General features: G+C 38.9%; 1 protein-coding gene across 1 annotated transcript in view; it reads left to right on the forward strand.

Annotated features, from left to right (window-relative positions):
* ENAH (ENAH actin regulator) overlaps positions 1-18,286 on the forward strand; it is an 88,421-nt gene that overhangs the window by 2,068 nt on the left and 68,067 nt on the right. The window lies entirely within an intron of this gene.

Genomic DNA, 18,286 nt, shown 5'->3' on the forward strand with positions numbered 1-18,286 from the left:
TCGCTCAGTTTTGTTTAATTGGTCTGACTCCAGTACAATGGCAAGCTTTCACTGCACGCTCTCTCTTTGGACTTGTTTAGACTATGGTTGATGGTATATTTCTGAAACATGTTTAAACAACATCTTCATGCTGTATTTTGTTAAAAGGCAGTGACTTTTGATGTGCATTTGCTGGTAAGGCAAGGTCTCATGGGTGAGGAGTGACAGGGTACATAGGATGAACGATCAGCATTTCATACACAGCTCCTCTGTAACAGCAGATGCTGTTAAATCCTAGCAGTTTATACTAAAAATATACTTTTGGCACAAAATTGATAGTCTCGTGGAATGAGTAAACTGCATTCTGTCATTGCTGTTGGGCAGGTAAGTATGCTGTTGGTACTCCAAAGAATAAAAAAATAAATAGATTAACTGGGGCAGGGCGGGGGAAGGCACCCTCACTTTCTTTCCTGTGCTTTTGCTATTCTTCAGCCATCGTGAGCCTGAACTAATTCTGATGATTTTGTGTTAAGATCTTGCATCTTGTCTGGGTGATTAGCTGGTCAGTTACCAAAGAGCAAACTGATTTTCTTTCTGTCAAATAATACTAAACATCTTTGTGAGGAGCAGCTTTGAATGTTAAAATAGTCAGCAATTCTGTAAGACACAAACACCGACACTACACAAGAATTAATTCTTGCAGAAGTCTGCTTTGTATTCAAATTGAAATGATATGCTATTTGAATAACATCTGTTAGGGGTTTTAGGTTGCAGAGAAACTCTGAATATTGAATATCCCAGCTAAATGCTCTAGCCTAAGTATGAGGTTACTTGGTTCAGGAGCCGGCTTGAATAGGGCTGTGTGTATCTGTGTCTCCTGCCCTAGGTAAACAGCTGATTCCCATGAACACCTGTTGCTCTCTTTGTACTCTGGTTAGCTGACAAAAGTGCTGCCCCTAATACAGTTTCCTGAAAGCACTTATAATATAATAGTATCCAGGAATGGGCAGATTCAGTGAGGTTTCCATTCACCAGCTGACTGGAATGTGGTGGGGGAAAGAGTTGGTGAAGATGTAGGTAACAGCAGAGTTTGGTGCCCCTGTTCTAGTAATAGCATGACTTCCCATCGTATTTGTACAAGAAGAATGTGTGTACAGACTTTTATTGTAGCATATGTTGAAGTCTGTATTACAGAAGCTGGTAAACACATCTCTGCTGCTAGAGCTGGGATTCTACAATGAAGGTCAACTGAATTACCTTCATTTTTTTTTTTCTGTATCAGGCTCATTTAAAATGTTAAGTCCAATAAAAATAAATGAGCTTTACAAGATACTGACTTTAAAAATATCAAACTGTACAGCCTTCTCTTGGGATTAGAATATCCATTTCTTTGTGTGGGAAAGAATTGTTTTTCATTAGTGTGCTGGTCAGAAAGCAGACTGCTTAGTCGGGTTTCATTACCCAAGTTCCCAAGAACTGGGAAAGAAACAGTATTTCTAGGAAATTTTAAATTTGAGTATTTCCAGAGCCCAGTATAATAATTTGTGTTTGATGGGCTACTATGCATATCATATGTATGTGAATTTCATTCCATGTTTAGATAGGGCAAACAGATAAATTATTACAGATTTTGCCTTTTCTGAAAAGTCATGTTGTATTCTTGCTTTGTTTTTAAGCTAAAAAGATAGCTAAATTTGTGGTCTCTAAGCCACACTGAAATTTCTACTTACTTATAATCAGCAGCTTTTCTGCTCAAATATGTTGCTACAGGATGCACTTCATGTTATTATTTAAAAGTCAGTGTATTTTATGCCTGGATTGGTAAGCCTTCATTGTATTTTAAGTGTTGTGCTAAGAAAACTAATGCCACAGCAGAAGTAACAAAACATGTACCTTCATTAGGACTAGGAATTCTTGAAGGAACCCACACGCATTTCCTGGAGTTTCCAGGAAAGTGGGTATACAAGAGCATTATTAGTCACAATAGTACAGTTCAGTCTGCTGCAATAACTGTGGTTATTTAAGGGGGTGAAATAGCACAGCAGCAAGGCCATTAATTTGATGGTGACATTAAGTTATTGTTGGGTACGTAAGGTAACTCTTTGGAATTGTGCCTTTAGTTTTAATACTTGCCTGAATGGTGTATTTGAGATAGGAAGCTTAATTTAGTTGAGAAATATTTGACAAAATGTTGGGAGTGAAAGCAGGCAGTTAAATTAGACTGAATATGCATAACTGCAAGCAATACAGTTCCTAAAATTGCTTGTATCTCAAGAGAAAAATCGGTGGTGTGGGCAGGTTTTTTTTTCAGGTGGATACAAGAATTCAGGTTACTTTCCTTGTTCTTAAATAAACTAACAGATGGACTGAGTCATCTGTCTGATAGAAGTGTGGTCTTTAGCTTGCACTCTATTTGTGACAGTTGCAAGTAATTTTTGGACAGGCTGTTTCTGCCCACCTGATATGGGATCTGACAGCTGTTTTGCCCGCAAGCCCTCTGGATAGTTTAGTGAATTATTTTGATAGTAAAAGTATAAATCTTTAAAAAATTACCATGTGAATGGAGAGTGCAGGAATGAGAATACATTTTTTTTAGCCAAAGCTATTTATGACCATCTTAGCAATTATGTTGTCAGCCTCTAAAAATTAGAAACAGTCTGGGAGTGTGTATAATTCAGGAATGCTCTCTGGAAGGGCATGTACAAGTTTTTTCTTGACTCTGATTCAGGGTTTCATGTTTGCTGTTGGAGGTCAGAAAACAAGAACGAGTTAGTTGGCATCCTGCTTTGGGCCACTATAGCCTAAAAGCCTTTTTTCTCCACTTCCATAAAAAGCAGAAACATTTTTCTCCCAGCACCTGTTTCAGTGGATGCTTTGCCCTAAGTGACGTCTCTCGGCGCTGCCTTAGGCATGTGATTGGAAATAGTTTGTAATGAGGGCTGCTTCTTCCCATGCCAGGGCAGCTCATGTGGAACTATTATAGAAGTAGGTTATTGAACCACTGGATAGAGTCATTTGCTTTCATTACTAGAGAGAGCAAATGTATTCTGTGAAACAGATATTACTCCCTTCTTTGCTTTGACCTTTCATCTAGAATTGCTTTTGACAGTTCATGCCTGCTTCCACTCAGCAATGGAGAAATACATGTGCCAGCTCTTTAAACATCCAGGCATGTTTAGGTTTTAAGAGTGCTGTAGTGGTGGGAGAGAGCAGAAGATAGGTGCTTTTTGTGTTTGATTGAAAAAATTTTGACTTCTAGTAGTAGCTCAATTAAATGTAGCAGAGACTGAGGTCACATCAGCCTTGCTGATATTTGTTGTTGGTGCCTACCTCGCTCTCCCACCCCGCCTTGCCCTGCCAGTGCTTGGGAATTCAATACAGCTACTTTGTGTTCTTGGGCTGTTAGAATCTTCCTTAGGATTAGTGTGAGAGTGAAGCTGCTTTTGTGTCTGCCTGTGTTTAAACATGCCAGGTGAGGAGTCACTGTTGTGTCCCTGCTGTGCCTCTCCTGCCCTAACTTCCCATGGGTTCTCACAAACCTGGAAAAGAACATGGTTTGTACGGAGCTTTTTTGGTTGAGCAATATGCAGGAACTTTTTCCCCTTTCAGAAATAGCTGCACCACCTTATTTTAACTTCCAAATTTTCTAACATGAGAAATGAAAACATATATCTAAGTAATTAAGTCTGATTTAAAAATACTCGGTACCAATACTGGCTGTAGAGGAAAAGGTTGAATTTTGCTTCAAATACTCCTAATAAATTGTTCTCCTAATTGCTAAACCTTTCCCCTGCTATCATGTATTACACGTCTCCATCACTGTAGCTATTTCATGACTAATGTTAAAAATGTTCCGGGAGAGAATGTGAATGTTGTGCTTACCAGCCTCTGATGGTGTTATGTGGTGGTGTGTGCTGCTCCTAATGTTGTGGTTCTGTAGGCACTTATGGGAGGCTTATGGAATTGCTGCTGGGGAGGTGATGTGACATCTTTCTGGGTCTCCTGCCCAAGTGCTGGTGACAGCCTGGTGGCAAGAACAGGACTGTTCAGTGGGATGTGAGATGATGTGTCAATCCACTTTGGATTAGTCTTTCCAGTTGAACTGCTTGTAATAAGCACATGTTTTGGGAATCAATGCACAAGTTAATGTGAGGAATTGAAGTACAACTCTCTTGTCTCCATGAGTAATCTTTAGGCAAGGCTCATTAAAAGAAAACACTGTCAATATTCAGGCAAAAAAATTAACTTGCTCTTAGTAATTTCACATATTGAAAATTCTCCAACCAAAGCTGTTTTATGTAAAAGGAGAACAGCAAAAACAATTTCAGTTTAGTCCAGAACTGGTCTACTTCTTTGCTAAGTGTGTGGGTTGGTGTTGTGTTGTTTTTTTGGTTTTTTTTAAATTATTGTAAAGAAAGATGCTGACATCAGGTGAAATACGGGAGAAAGAAGTGGAAACTGATTGCACTCCAGAGGGTGATACAAAAATGCTACTTTCCTGGGCTGGTGTGCTGCCAGAAATAACTCTAAACTTCTAGTTTGCAACACAAATACAATTAGAAGGATTTTGTTTGAAATTGTTCTTTCACTGTCTTTTCTTCACAAATTAGAAATTTCTGTTTCCTGAACTGGATTACAAAGCAGTCTATATTTACTTCAAATTCCATACAGAAGGCGAGGCTGTTGTTTGTTGTAGTATACTTGCCACCTGGTTCAAAACAGAAGAACTTTTAAAACCTGGAATTGAACTGAATGGTAAAAGAGCAAGAGTAATCGTTGGTATAGCTAAAACCTGTATTATCGATTAGTTTAGTTATATAGTGAGTGAATATTTAAATTTTCTTTTTAGAGGAAATAAATTTCTATGTATATCCTTAAAGCAATTTCCTAAAATGTAGTTTAATGCCTGAAATTATTTTTAGGCCACTGACTGCTGTCAGTTTATTGCAGGTTACCATAACAGTGAAAGCAGCTTTTAAACTTAAATGCTTTGAAGGGCATGTAGTTAAGATAGTGTTTTATTGTGGTCCCATCTGGTGAACCATCCTGGTGAATGCTTTTTTATTTCAATTTTATAGACCAGTATGTCTTCATATTAGAAGTTTGTATTTTGTGGAGATTTCCATTGAAGTTGCATTTTTTCCTATTGTATGGGATCGAATATGGAAGTACTAAATGGAAAGATGATTTAAGATGCTGCTGTAGTTCCTGTATTTCCAACAAAACTTTCAATACTGCTGCATTAGTGGTGTTTTTACTGGCATTGGTGGAAAGAGGGGGTTGGTAGTTTTAGGTTCCTTTCAGCTTTGTGGTTGACTTTCCTAATGTGCCTTAAGCATATGCTCTGGGTAAATCTGAGCATTGAACCTGGTAGTACTGCTGCCTAAAATCACTAGTTCTTCAAATAACTTACATTGAATATATGGCTTTTTTCAGGTTCCAAGCTTCCAGCTCCAGGTGAGCAAGAATTTTCCTTTTCTAGCTAGTGTATGTTGTTCATGTCAATAATGCATTACAATGAACACTATGCACTGCTACTCATTTTAAAAACTTGTTTTCTCCCTGTATTTTCATGTTCTATAAAAATCTCATTGCTCTTTGTTTTCTTTTAAAAGCTTGGAGTCTTCTATAAACAGTGCATAGTGATGTGTACACCGTTTATTATATCTCCTAGAAAACTTACACTGTGTTCTTGAATGCATTTGCAAAGCCCATTTTTAGAAACCTGCAGTTGGCTACTGTGGATGATGGTGAAATGGTCTTTACAACTTCAGAATAGTTACCTATTGTCTGAAATGGGTGGTGTGGCCAGACTGACAAAACAGTGACACCTAATCCAAATGAGCCCTATTTTGGCAGAGATAATGAATTAAAATAGTGAAGGACAGGATTCAGAAAATGATGAGTATTGAAGTTTAGCATTTGTATTATGTGGGTCTAATCACTGAACATGCTACTTAAGAACATGCTTTGGTACTACTCTAGCAGAAATACTGATTTAAAAAAAAAGTTTAGAGGTACTTTTTTTCCTTTTTTTCCTAGTTCAGAATACTTCTGCTTTGATAGAAATCTCTGTATATAGTCAGAGGTTATATTGTGTTTTAATTTATTGTCATACACCGATGTGTTTAGTTGATTCATGTTAGTGTAACTGTAACAGGAGGATGGTGCAAGAAGTGTCTGATACATGTACATGAAATAAACATGTTTGGAACACAGGACTGCCTTCCTGGTCAGATATGAACCATCTGGTCTGAAGTTGCATCTGGAGACAGTAGATGTGTCTCTAGCAGTCAGTGCTTTTTTCCCTTGGTTAAAGCCTGCTGTTTGAGGGGTGAGAGAAGGCATGAAAGACCTTTCCAGTTCAGTGTTGTTCTGACCAAGAGACGACTGAGGAGAGGAGAGTTCCATTTTGGAAAACTAGCAGGGCCCTGTGTCTAATCATGAGCAGGAGGATGAGGAGATGAATGATCAGAGTGCTTGAGTAGTAAGTGTTTGAACTTAAGCACAGACTGAATCCAGTAGTACTTCTGTAGTGTTGTGTGTTTTGGAGAGTAATTGAGAATGAGGCTTTGTACCATTTCAATGGTTTTCTTGGGTTTTTAGCTCCGAGTGGAAATGCAGTAGTGGCTTTTGGAATAAAGTTTTTACTTTGAAATTGAAGAAGAAGGCCAAAGCAGTAAACACATGAAAGAAGTCAGTCAGATTTTGCATCTTAAAGATCTCATGCTGCAATTTGAAGGCTTGTGATGGTACCATTGTTCCAGTTTCCACAGTGTGGTGTGAGGAGTCCAGCAGCCTTTAGTTAACTGCATCATATGTGAATTATCCTCAGAATGATTCCTGCTGCACTTTACCTCTGACCTTGCACCGAAGTTGTGAGGTAGGGAAATCTGGACTGCTGCACTCAGGGGCTTGATTTTGTATTCTGGCAGTATCTGAGTAGTCTGTTCATGAAGTTTGGAAGAATAGAGTGGCTAAAGGCTTCTTCTTTGGCATTCTATAAAGGTGCCTTTGAAACCAAAGGGTATTCCTTTTATTTTGTGAACCTTTCTTAGTTGTTGATAGAACGTGTGTATGTCACTGTTTCCAACAATAGCTGAATCCACAAATGGATGGCAGTAAGACAAACACAAAGATTGCCTTGCAGGTTATGAATACTGTTGCTGTAGCTGTGTTGCTCTAAGCTTATAAACATGACAAAGGTTTTATGAGGAGAGGCAGTATCTTTTATTAGATCACAGGCTGCAGTGGTGGGGAGCAGGACAGGGCAATTTCACACATCCAAGGGCTGGGTTCCTCAGAAAGTTGCTCAATTCTTTGCAGACTCCATGTGGAGATTTTGTACTGTGTTGTACTGTGGTTGGTGTAGGCACATTGCAGATACAGATAAATGTTACTGTGTGGTTTATTTTTTATAGATAGCTCATAGTTTTGATGTCTGACCTTATAGCAATATTTGGTGTAATTCTAATTTCAGATTTTAAGGAATTGGGTGCTTGAAAACAGGTTGGCAACTGTAAGATCTATTTAAATTGCTACTCGTTCTTTTGTTACTCTATGAAGATGATGTCTGTGTGAAGGAAGTGGAGATTGCTTTACAGAGAGCAGTGTCAGAAAGTAAACCTGTGAAGATACTTTTCGAATGTTACTGTTTCTGTGTAAAGCATGAAGATACATTTTTCATTGAATCATCTAACTACCTGAAATCAATGGGGAAAAAGGATGCTTGGAATGCCTTTTTTAAAGAACCCATCTGTTATTTTTGTGAAGACGTGGTCTTGGTCACTAGTGTGACTTTTGTATAGTGAATCTCTAAGATGCAGATATAAGTGGATTGCATTGCAAGAGTTGCATCTTTAGACATGACTAATGCTTAATAATACTTAATAATAGGATTTTATTTTTTCCCTGTTGAAATCTTCAGTTACCACAGTATAGAGGACTATACTGTTACGCCAGTTCTGAGTACCCTGGATATTTTGCCTTGAATTTCCATGCCTCCTTTTCTTAGGGCAGATGGATGCAAAGCAAGCAACCTCTCCTCTTGCAGTGATTCCCTGCCCTGATAATAAAAAGGAAAACTTGATATGAAGACTGTTCACGTAACTGTGAGGAATGCTTACAGGTTTGGTGATTTGTGTAGTACCAGTCTCAGCATTCAGCAGATTTTGGATCCATGTATTTGAAATCTTACATTTTTTCCTCCTGAATTGAACTGACCTCCTCATCTTTGAGTATGTGTGTGCTTGGGGTGAGTGTAGGGAGTAGACTCACCCCAAAGCCCACTCATCAGGTATTTTGGTTGTAACTCTCAGTGAGCTTACCCTGGTCTTGTCATTCCCTTGGAATGGACAGGGTGTTTAAGAAAGAACTAGCAAAGAAACAAAAATCTGAGAGAGGCTTCTCTCCAGTTTGCTGGTGCATATTTTTATATAACTTATGATGTATCAATGTATTGGTTTCCCAACCACTTGCATGATTGTAGTTTTCTTTTTCTTTTGGGAACATGGAGAGATCTTATGAAATTCATACTGTCTTACAGAAAACTTTCCCATGAAGAGGCACAGAGTTTAGGTGTACATACATTATTATGAAATCTGAAGATAAACTGATTTTAAATTCAAAGTAGTTTAGGTAGGTGCTCATTTTTAATATTTTGTAAGACAAAACCAATCCAACAAACAAAACAAAGCAAAACCATGTAGAACCAAAACCTTAGGCTTTTCTTTCAGAATGTGAGTGCCTTATTTTTTTTTACATAGTATGACAGAAATATTGTAAAATGATGAAAGCATTTCGTGCTTAAGAATGGAAGTTTTGTGCATCCAAGAACTTTTTCTTGGTCATTACTGTAGAATTAAAATATTGTTGGCCATATGCACTGCACCAGAGGATTTTCTCTTGGCAGCACCATACCCTCCAGCCACTGAAATGCACAGAATCATTTTAATGTAGAACAGAGTAAATGCTGCATAGCATCTTTGGTGGACTGGTGACAAAGGTTGTGTTTATGCTGTGGATGTGTTTTTCTCAGGAAGACTGGGGTTAATTGTAGCTTGGCAAGTGAAAAAGAAAAAAATTCCATATTGTTTTTCTGCAGTAGATTCCTGTTGCTATGCAACAAACAGAATGTCACTTAGTACAGGATATATTAAATTGGTATTCCCAGCACATATCTCTGCCCGTTCATTTTATACTTTAGCAGGAGGGTATGGTTCTGGCTTCCTGTAGCACTGGAGTATGAAGGATGGATTTGAGCTGCTATTCTGGGGCTCGCTGGAGCTGCGGTGACGTCAGCGCACTCGCAAGAGCCTCTCTTTGTTTTCAGATGGATGGGACACCTGTGCAGCACAATCAGCCTTCCAACCAGACAAAAAGGGGTGGTGGTTATCTCCCCCGAGGTGGGATGGCATTGCCAAGCAACATGTTAACACTTGGAAAGGGAGAAAATTGTTACATGGGGAAAATATTAGGCTGTGAATTGTAAAAACCTTTTTACATGATGCAGGGAAATTTAATGCAGCTGGCACTAGCTGAATCTGTAAGCCAAAATAGCTGGTTAATTTTTAATGATTAGATTTAACTTTAATATCTGAATATGTTCATACCTCTTCTGCCTACCTCCCCATTCCCCCCAGTGCTAAACCCAACCAGTCTCAGCATCTAAATTCTGTACATTTGCTCTCAATGGATTCTGGAATAAATGTTTAGAGTGTGTTTGGGAAAATTACCCTCTGTGACTCTGGAACCAGTAATTAAGTAATGGACAAATGACAACATCTGGTAAGGCATTATTTTATAATCCAGTTAGTCTTCTTTAGTGGAAAAAAAGGCAAAAATAATATTTGAAATCTAGAAGGTTGTTAATTGGGTATTTGCTTCAATGTCTGTCAAGCAATATAGGTGTTTGAAATACAGAAACTGGAAAGCTGAGGATTTGTAATACTGTGATTTTGTGACATATGAATTGTGTCTCAGAGGGCATGATGTTTATACTGTGTAATAATCCATCCTATTTTAGTCAGTTTTCTGAATTTTTGGGTGGGTTTTGAAAGACAATTCACAAAATGTAAGCTGAAATTAAGGTAGATGGTTAAATAAGCAGGTCAAATACTGTCACTTTCTTGCTCTTAGAACTGTCTAACATCTTTTTGAATCTGAAGCAGATTTTAAAGTAGCTTTTAAAAAATACTGTAGTAAATGTACTTCTGCATGGCTTCTTAATAAAGCAGAAACCAAAAGAAAGAGTTGAAGTAAAGCTAGGAAAAGATTGAAAACACCTCTCAGTACTGTTCTCTTGCTTGTTTTGCCAAGGGGATGTCTCTAATCCATAAAGCATCATTGAGCAAGCAGCCTTTAGTAACACAAATGCCTTTCTCGTAGTCTGATGCTTAATTCAGACCTCAGTGACAGAGTTGTGTGCCTGTTTGAGAACAGGCACACAAAAAAAACCGTTTGTGTGCACAAAGAGAACTCGATGCAAGCTAAAAAATTATTATGGCATTTGGTGAGATCAAACCTGGCCTCTGTCACAGAAATGATTTGAATGCATGGACAGGGATGCTTGGGGCTTTTTGCTTTCTCTTTTGGGAAGAGGGATCTCTGCTTCTGTTGCACAACTACTTGGCAATAATGAGAAAACTGCTTGTGACTTTCAGTGCTATGATGGCTTGTTTTAGTTCTGTCTTTTGGCACAGGAAACAGTAGGAATTTGTAAAAATGGCTCCATTTCTTGAGAAGGGAGGCAGAATATAATTTAATTGTGAAGATAACGTTTTCACCTGTAACTTTAATGAAATAAACTTGCTTTAGTGTGTAGATGGAGAAGTTCTAGAATATACTCAGGAAATTGGGAAATTTGAGCTATAAGTTTTAAGTATTATGCTGGTAGGCTGCTTAGGTAAATCTTGAAGGAACTCCGAGTAGAAAGTGGATGTTCTGGAAACACTCTGGTTGTAGCACAAAGAGCATTTAAATGTTAATTTCAGGTCCTATGCTGCTATAAATAGGGTTATATCAAAACAATCAGCTTTTCATATGCATCATCTTTCCCCCCAAATTGAAATTAAGTTGGGGCACATCTTGTAGATTTTATACCAGTGGTCCAAAGTTCTATTTGGCTGTTGGAAAGGAATCAATACAATCTTTGTGTATATGTGAGCAGTGACACTACCCTACTAGTTCTTGGTCATTAATTAATACCTGTATGCATACACCAGATGCAGAATTACCTCAAAAACTATCTTGGAGCATGTGAATGATTTTATGCTATTTTTTCCTCCCCTACAATAGAACCTGGATTCTGGTTTGCAGGTAGAAATAGATGGTGGTTTGAAGCCTGCTTTTTTTTGTTTGTTTTGGTTTGGTTGTCTTTTGCTGTTGCAGAGGTTGGAAAGTCTCTAATGATTTGAGGTAGGGAATTGCTTGAAGATAACATGATTTCATGGACCCAGCTCAGTGTTTCCTGCAAGCACTGACTGCTTCTTATTTTCCAAAGAATTTCAGTCCTTTGGTGCTGGTTGAAAGTTGTCAGGGATATTCCTGGCTTGTTTTCTTACTAACTTAAGCCTGTGGGCCTAATCTGTCGAAACATTAAATTATTCAGCATCTACCTTAGTCCTCCAAAGCAGAGAGAATCTTAGATGGCCACTGAAGACAAAGGCCCCTAGATCATCTTGGATTAAATGAGCAACAGCAGAAGACTGGGTGCACCAGTTGTTGTGCTTCAGCTCTCCCATGCAGGAAACAACTTCCCATCTTTTTCTCCTTTACTTTCCAACTTTTACTAATTTCTTAAAAAGAAGCTGTGCTCAAGTTTGCAGCTCTCAAATGCTATATTTTATGACACTGTGCTTAAACTGTGAATAACTTCTGAATTTGGTATTCAGAGCAAGTTTTGATTAATGTGCAAAAAACGTCACTACACATTGAATAATGAAGAAACCTACTAGCTGTTCGTTTACTCCTCAGTTCATCTATCCAAAGTCAGAGGCAGTCTGAGAAAAAAGGTGGGAGGGGTGAGAGGAGTAAGTATGTAACTAAGACTTTTTAATGGTTTTACAACTGCAAGTCACTCCTTCCTTGATGTATAAGCAACCAGGACTTTGAGGTGCTCTTAACTCACGTACTTTTTTTTAAGTTTGGAGTTTATTTTTTAGCCAGAATACAGTGTAATTTCTCATGTTCTTTAAAAATTGAAATAATAGGCCAAATATAAGGTGTTGTGGTATTTATAAGACATGTAAGTTTGGAACAGCTAGATTGTCAGCTGCATGTGCTCCCTGAAATCACTAACTCTTGGTAGTTCTTGCCCTATTAGTAGAGCATCACATGAAGAAAACTGTGATCACAACAAGGTGTGCTTGCCAGAGAGGAACCCAAACTCCAGGGATCTGTGATCTCCTTGCACTGTGCTTAATGAGAATTGCTAACTTCAACCAATTAACATCCATCAGTAGCTATCCATCAGCTTTTAAGACAGGACTGGGACACTTTGTCCATTGTTGTAGTGCTTTGAGTAGGTCAGAGCAGGTGGCTTTCTCTGAAGGTGCTTTGGACTGGGCTAAGTTGATCTCTCCTTTACCATACAACTAAAAGATGGGTAATGCTCATCTGACTGGGACAGTCCACTTCAGGGACTCCTTTTAGAGAACTGGAAGTGCACCTGGTCTACAATAAATGATAACATGGGTCACTTTTTAAAGTTTTGGCTACATGGCAGATGTAGGCCTGGTTATTAAGGAAGGAGATGTTGTGGTACCTTCTCAGCAGCAAGGATCAGCTTTTCAAAATAGCTGTACATGTTCTCTGCCTAAATCTGTGGAGGCTCCCTAGAAAAATCATGCCAGAGACTATCCAGGCAGACAGATTTTTCCTGCAAGCTTTGGTCTGTAGGTTGCAGTTTGGGCACCTCATTTAAATGTATGTTTAATGTGAGATGGTACACCTCTAGTGTGAAGCTTTTTCCCATTCTGAAATATCCTTGGAGCTTTTGTCTCACTACAGTATTTAAGTCTTCCTTCTGTATATTAAGGCTTCTGTGCTCACTAACTGTGGACAGTACAGATTCTCTCAGAAGCTACCTCTAGAGTATGTGAGGCTTTGTCTTTCTCCTGAGTCTTTTCAGGGTGGAACTCACCAGTTTCATTAATCTCTCACTGTGGTCTGTTTTGAGACCTCCTGCCAGTTGTTACTCTTCACTTGGTCCTCATCATTTGGAAGCTAAGGCTGATTGTTGTCCAGTCTATCGTGTACTAATTTGCATCTGTTCTCTGGAATGTGTGACCTGAACTGGTTTTTTCTGTCACTCTTCCAGTATGCTCATATTAGTCAGAATTCTTATCCTGCTTGCATCTTCTGGGCTCCTGTCATCTCTAATAGCAAGAATACTCTTCCATCTCTTTATGGTTCTGCTGCAGCACAGGCATTGCAAAGCTGCACTTGATATATTTTCTCTGAGTGTAGCATCTGGTGTCTGAATAAGGTTTTCAAATCTCCTTTCTGCTCTCCTTACAGTAATTCTGTGTATACATCTCTTACAGAAATGCCCTGTGAATGCTGTCAAGAGCAAAGTCTTTTGACAGCATCTGCCCTCTGTGGTAATTAGTGTAGGATTCCAGAAGAACTGAAGGAAATTAAACTTATTTGACATCATTAGTTCACAAGTAGCATTGAACATGCATTTGTTATCTTTTAGTAGGTTTTTACTGATGGTTTATGCTGGTGTTTTTCTTGTGGTTGGAGTTAAACATGGGCTCTTTATAGGCATGACAGCCTGCTTCCTTCCCCATTCAAAACCTCACATCTGCTCTGGATGTAACACTGGGCTATGCACTTCTGCAAACCTGATTGACATCCCTCCACGGGCTGAGGTTCTGAACACCAGCTGAAATACAGTAGTTTTGTGGAAAATGTTGCTGAGTTTCTCAGCTTGGAATTGTATCTGTTCAGTGTAAGCCAAACAACTGCGGTCTCCTGAAAACTCGTAGCTGTGACATTCAGGGTTTTCTCATGGGGAGAAGGTACATAGTAAATGCAGATACAAAATACACCAAAAAAAAAGTCATCAGTCGTGGTTGAAGCTTGCAAATTTTGTACAGTTGAGAACATGAGCTTTGTGAAAAGCAGTGTGGAGCAATCTGTTGCTGGTATTACTGATGGTACTGCAGAGAAAAGACTAAAGCGTAAAGAATGTGAACGGTGTGAGCTCCCCTGGTAATGCTCAGGGATTGCTGTGGGGAGGATTACCCTCTTGGCATCCAAGCAGGGTGGACCAGTTTATGGAGTAACATGTTGGACTGCGACCTACTGATGATAGCCTGAAAGAGGTGGGGAGGTTGGTTTTGCAGGAATAACCCTCTTTTTACAGTAAACTCTTCTTGCTGTAGTTACACAACTGCCCTGTTTCAGATTTCATTCCCTTACTATGGTACCAGTGTGTTGCAGGCACCTGATTAAAGTCCTTTCAGTCTGGCCCAGGCTGTTGTTTGCTGCTGTGGATTGTAGCAGAGTTCTGTACTGAATCTTAAATTTGCTCTGAGTTTCAGCAGAAATTCCATGTTTTCGTCAGAATGAGATATTTTGTCATAGCAGGAATCTGCATTGTTTAGAAACCTTTAAGGAAGTCTAATGCATTAGAGAGTGTTTTGTGATTTATAGTATGTTCTTCTACAGTATAAAGCTTGTAAGTATAATCATTTTTTAAAACAAAATATTTTGCTTGAAAATAAATCTCTGTTTGAAGAAGCTTTGTACCACGAGTGGTAGTTTGGCTGAGATATAATTAGCAGTTCTCCTGGATTCTGCACCTAGCAAAAATATTACCTGAAGAGACAGGTGGTTTGTCTCCTTTGTACATGGCTTATTTGTGTTTCATAATTGTCTGAAAGTGTTGCAAATACTGCTAGACTGTGTTATCAAAGACTAATTTTCTGTGTAGCTACTTGGTACGCTTAGGGGATAAGCTCTTAAACTGGTAATCATGGATTATTTACTTCTATTTGAAACCATTTGAATTTTTATTAAAAAGTGAAAAGTATGACCACTTGTGTCTGCTAAACAGCTTGAAAACATGAGGAACTTTTGCATTTTGCTTGCCTTTTGTGTTGCAACAAGCTACTATGTGTAGTTATGGTCTTTTCATGGAATTCCTTTCATCTCCTGTACACTGCTGTGTATCTTTAGGCTTAAGTGAGTAACTTCATGCTGATTGTCTCCCCATTGGATGTTAGGCTTAAAACGCTTCACAGACAGCAGGTAAGAGCAGATCAAAAGAGGAATGGGAGTAGGGAGAGTGCCCAAGCTTTTTATCCAGCAAATTCCATGTACAGAGAGAGCTTAACTTACTATTCTAAGTAAAATCCAGAGGTGTGAGGTAAGTGGCCATTTTTCCTATCAGGAGCATCACGTGCCTTCCAAAAACGAGCACTGCCTTTTGCTCCCAGCCACATATCTTAGCCAATGGGGCCAGCAAAGGACAAGTGAGAACCTGAAATAGATACTTGCATTTCAAACCTCTCTCAGTGGTATTCTTAATGAAGCAAATGTTCATTTGGCAGTGAGTGTCTTTCTGTCAGCTTTCTGCCAAGGATGCTTTCCAGGTGATTACTGCAGGGTTACAGATACCTGTTGATGGGATGAGCAGGAGAACATCCACAATTATAGCCCAGCAGTTGTGGAGCTGCTACCAAAAAATTTGATATGGTGAAGAGGACTTGATTGGTAGTGGTGTCTTACAAGCTGCTGTAATGCATATAGCCATCCTCCTTGTTTTCTGTGTTTTACCTGTAACTTAGCTCAAGGTTTTGGAATTTAATTATGCTTGGTCAAAATAAATGTTGTTATGAAGGCTTACCTGATCCGTGCTTTGTCTAAGCTTCACTGAGTGCTGATGAGTGTTGTCTAGCACTTGGTGAAATTGTATTTCAATGCAAACTTTGTGGAAATTAGAAGCAGAATTTATGTCTGAAACTGTTACCTGCTTTTTTGCCATTCTTCTCCTGAGAATTTTGAACTTAATGGAACAACTTTTCTGATGTTAGTTAAAAGAATTAAAAAAGCTTTTATTCCTCTGGAGATCTTTAGTGTTTTTTCCTGTGTTTGGAACTAACTGGACAAACTGCAACTGAAATATCAATCCTAAATTTGGTTTGCATTTAAGGAGATCTTTTATATGCCTTGTTTGCAAAACAGGTTATTTCCTAAAAATGAGATTTTTTTTGTTTCTTAGCTTTAGAATGTCTTGTTCTGTGGTTTAGATGAGGCTTGGTCAGCTCAAACCACTTCAGAATCTATTTGCTCATCTTCAGAGATAATAATAATATAAAATGCCATTTTAAAAAGTGGCTGCAGGGTAGAGCAGCCCCAAGACTTCCCCCAGTATTTCCCCAGTTTGGGGAGAGCTTCAGTGACAGCCTGTGTACTCCGTGTGACCATGGCAAAAAATGCTGGGATTATTTGCAGCTCTGTTTGATCCGTGGAATGCACTGCATCTATTGTTAGCTCTCCAGCTGAAGCAAGAGCTGGAGTTGTTTTTCTCTTTTGACATTGCAGCAGGTCTGACCAGACACAGACTGCTGTATCGGTCTTGAGTAGCTAAAGGTGATAGGATTGGCAAACTTCCCGTCCTTTTAGTAGCCATGGGGGAGCTGAGATGTGGGAGATCATAACTTATGTAGCTGGGATTGCTTTAAAATTCTTCAGAGGGCTGCAGGCAGTGTCTCTCTGCAAGCCTGTAAAGTTCACTGTGTTCAGCTTTCCTGTTGGGTTTAGTGTCTCTTGGAAGTCTAAGCGCTTTTCCTGGATAATTCCTTACCACAGAGATTAAACACTGTGTGATAGTAATGAGGGCAACATTGTCACATCTCTCTTGTAAACACAGCAGCCTCACTAGCACACATACACGTGCTCCTTTGCTGCTGAGTTCATCACCTCTTTCTTCTTTTATTTTCTCTTCAGCATAAAATTTGGGTATTGAGCTCCTCGGAGTTTCTTCACAGAGCTCACAGATCTGTTAGTTGTCTCCAAGCCAATCTTATTCTGCACTGTGCTTTCTGAATTCCTTACATCTGATAGCCTGCTCTTAGAGGGGCATGGAGCAATGCTTTTCTGGTGTTACCTGATAACCAGAGAACAGGGCTTGTAGGGACTGGATTTAGGTTGACTGGTTTGTTATGAAATAGTAGATAAAAATATATCCAAAATAGTTTAGCCGTAGATTACTTATGAAATAATGCAAATAGGGTTGAAAGCTGTTGCATTTAAAATTAAAGAATATGTCAATTTTTAAAAAAAGCTTGCCAGCATTTCCCCCTTGGTGATCCCTGAGCAGAGTGGCTGTTTATTTAAACTGGGACTTCCTTCTGACTACTTAAAACAATAGAAAATGACTTTTTATCTAAAAGACTTTGCTTCCTATCTTAGATTTAACTGCCTTGATAACAAAACAAAACAGGATGTGTAATTTAAACAAGACAAATACCAGGGTTCTGTGATTCCCTACCTATGGAAGGAGTTAGGTTTTGTGTGAACTACAGAGATTTTAATATTAGGGTAGCAATAAAATTGGAGAAGTGGCCTGTTGTTCAGTGATCACACCACTGATCAATGGAGTCCCATACACCATCCTGGACAGTAACAATAGGAGAAGCTGCTTGGAAGAAATTGCTAGCAGCCCCATAGGGATCTCTCTTCCTCTCTCTCTGCCAGCACCCTAGAAACCATTGTCTGTTTTGAGGTGTTTTGGAACATGTCTACAGATTGCTTTCATTATTTTTTTAAGAACCTGTTACCTATGAATTCCTCTAATTTCTTTTGTAGCTTGCTGATCTTATCTCTCTCCATAACTTCCTGTACCAGCAAAGTCCAGAAATTCACTATCTTTGTATGTAACTTTTTAACCTTTAGGGTGGTAGGGATTTATTTACCTGAAGTCAAATCAGAAATCCAGATTTGCAAGTGCTTCCCTTTGCCCTGTCATTGTGAGTTCTGCTTCTGTTAAGCAACCTGGTTTATGGTATGCAGTACAGTACAGTGAATATATTTCTTTGCAATTAAAATGAAAAGGAGGAGCAATCATGTTGCTTGTGCTACCCTAAGACCAAAAGGGCATTGTTAATTTTCCTCAGTGTGGGTTAAGTGGATATGCAAATGAAGGGGTTTAGAGTATCCAAACCGCACCTTCCAGTTTATTCCTTTTAGCAAATAAAGGTCTGCACTAGTTAGGGAAGATCTTTCTAAACGTTTTGACAATTTTTTGACAGGTTACTTTGGTGATTGCTCTAGCAGTCTGTAATATTTTTATGGC

Source organism: Catharus ustulatus, chromosome 3 (assembly GCF_009819885.2).
Source record: "Catharus ustulatus isolate bCatUst1 chromosome 3, bCatUst1.pri.v2, whole genome shotgun sequence".
Taxonomy (NCBI): domain Eukaryota; kingdom Metazoa; phylum Chordata; class Aves; order Passeriformes; family Turdidae; genus Catharus; species Catharus ustulatus.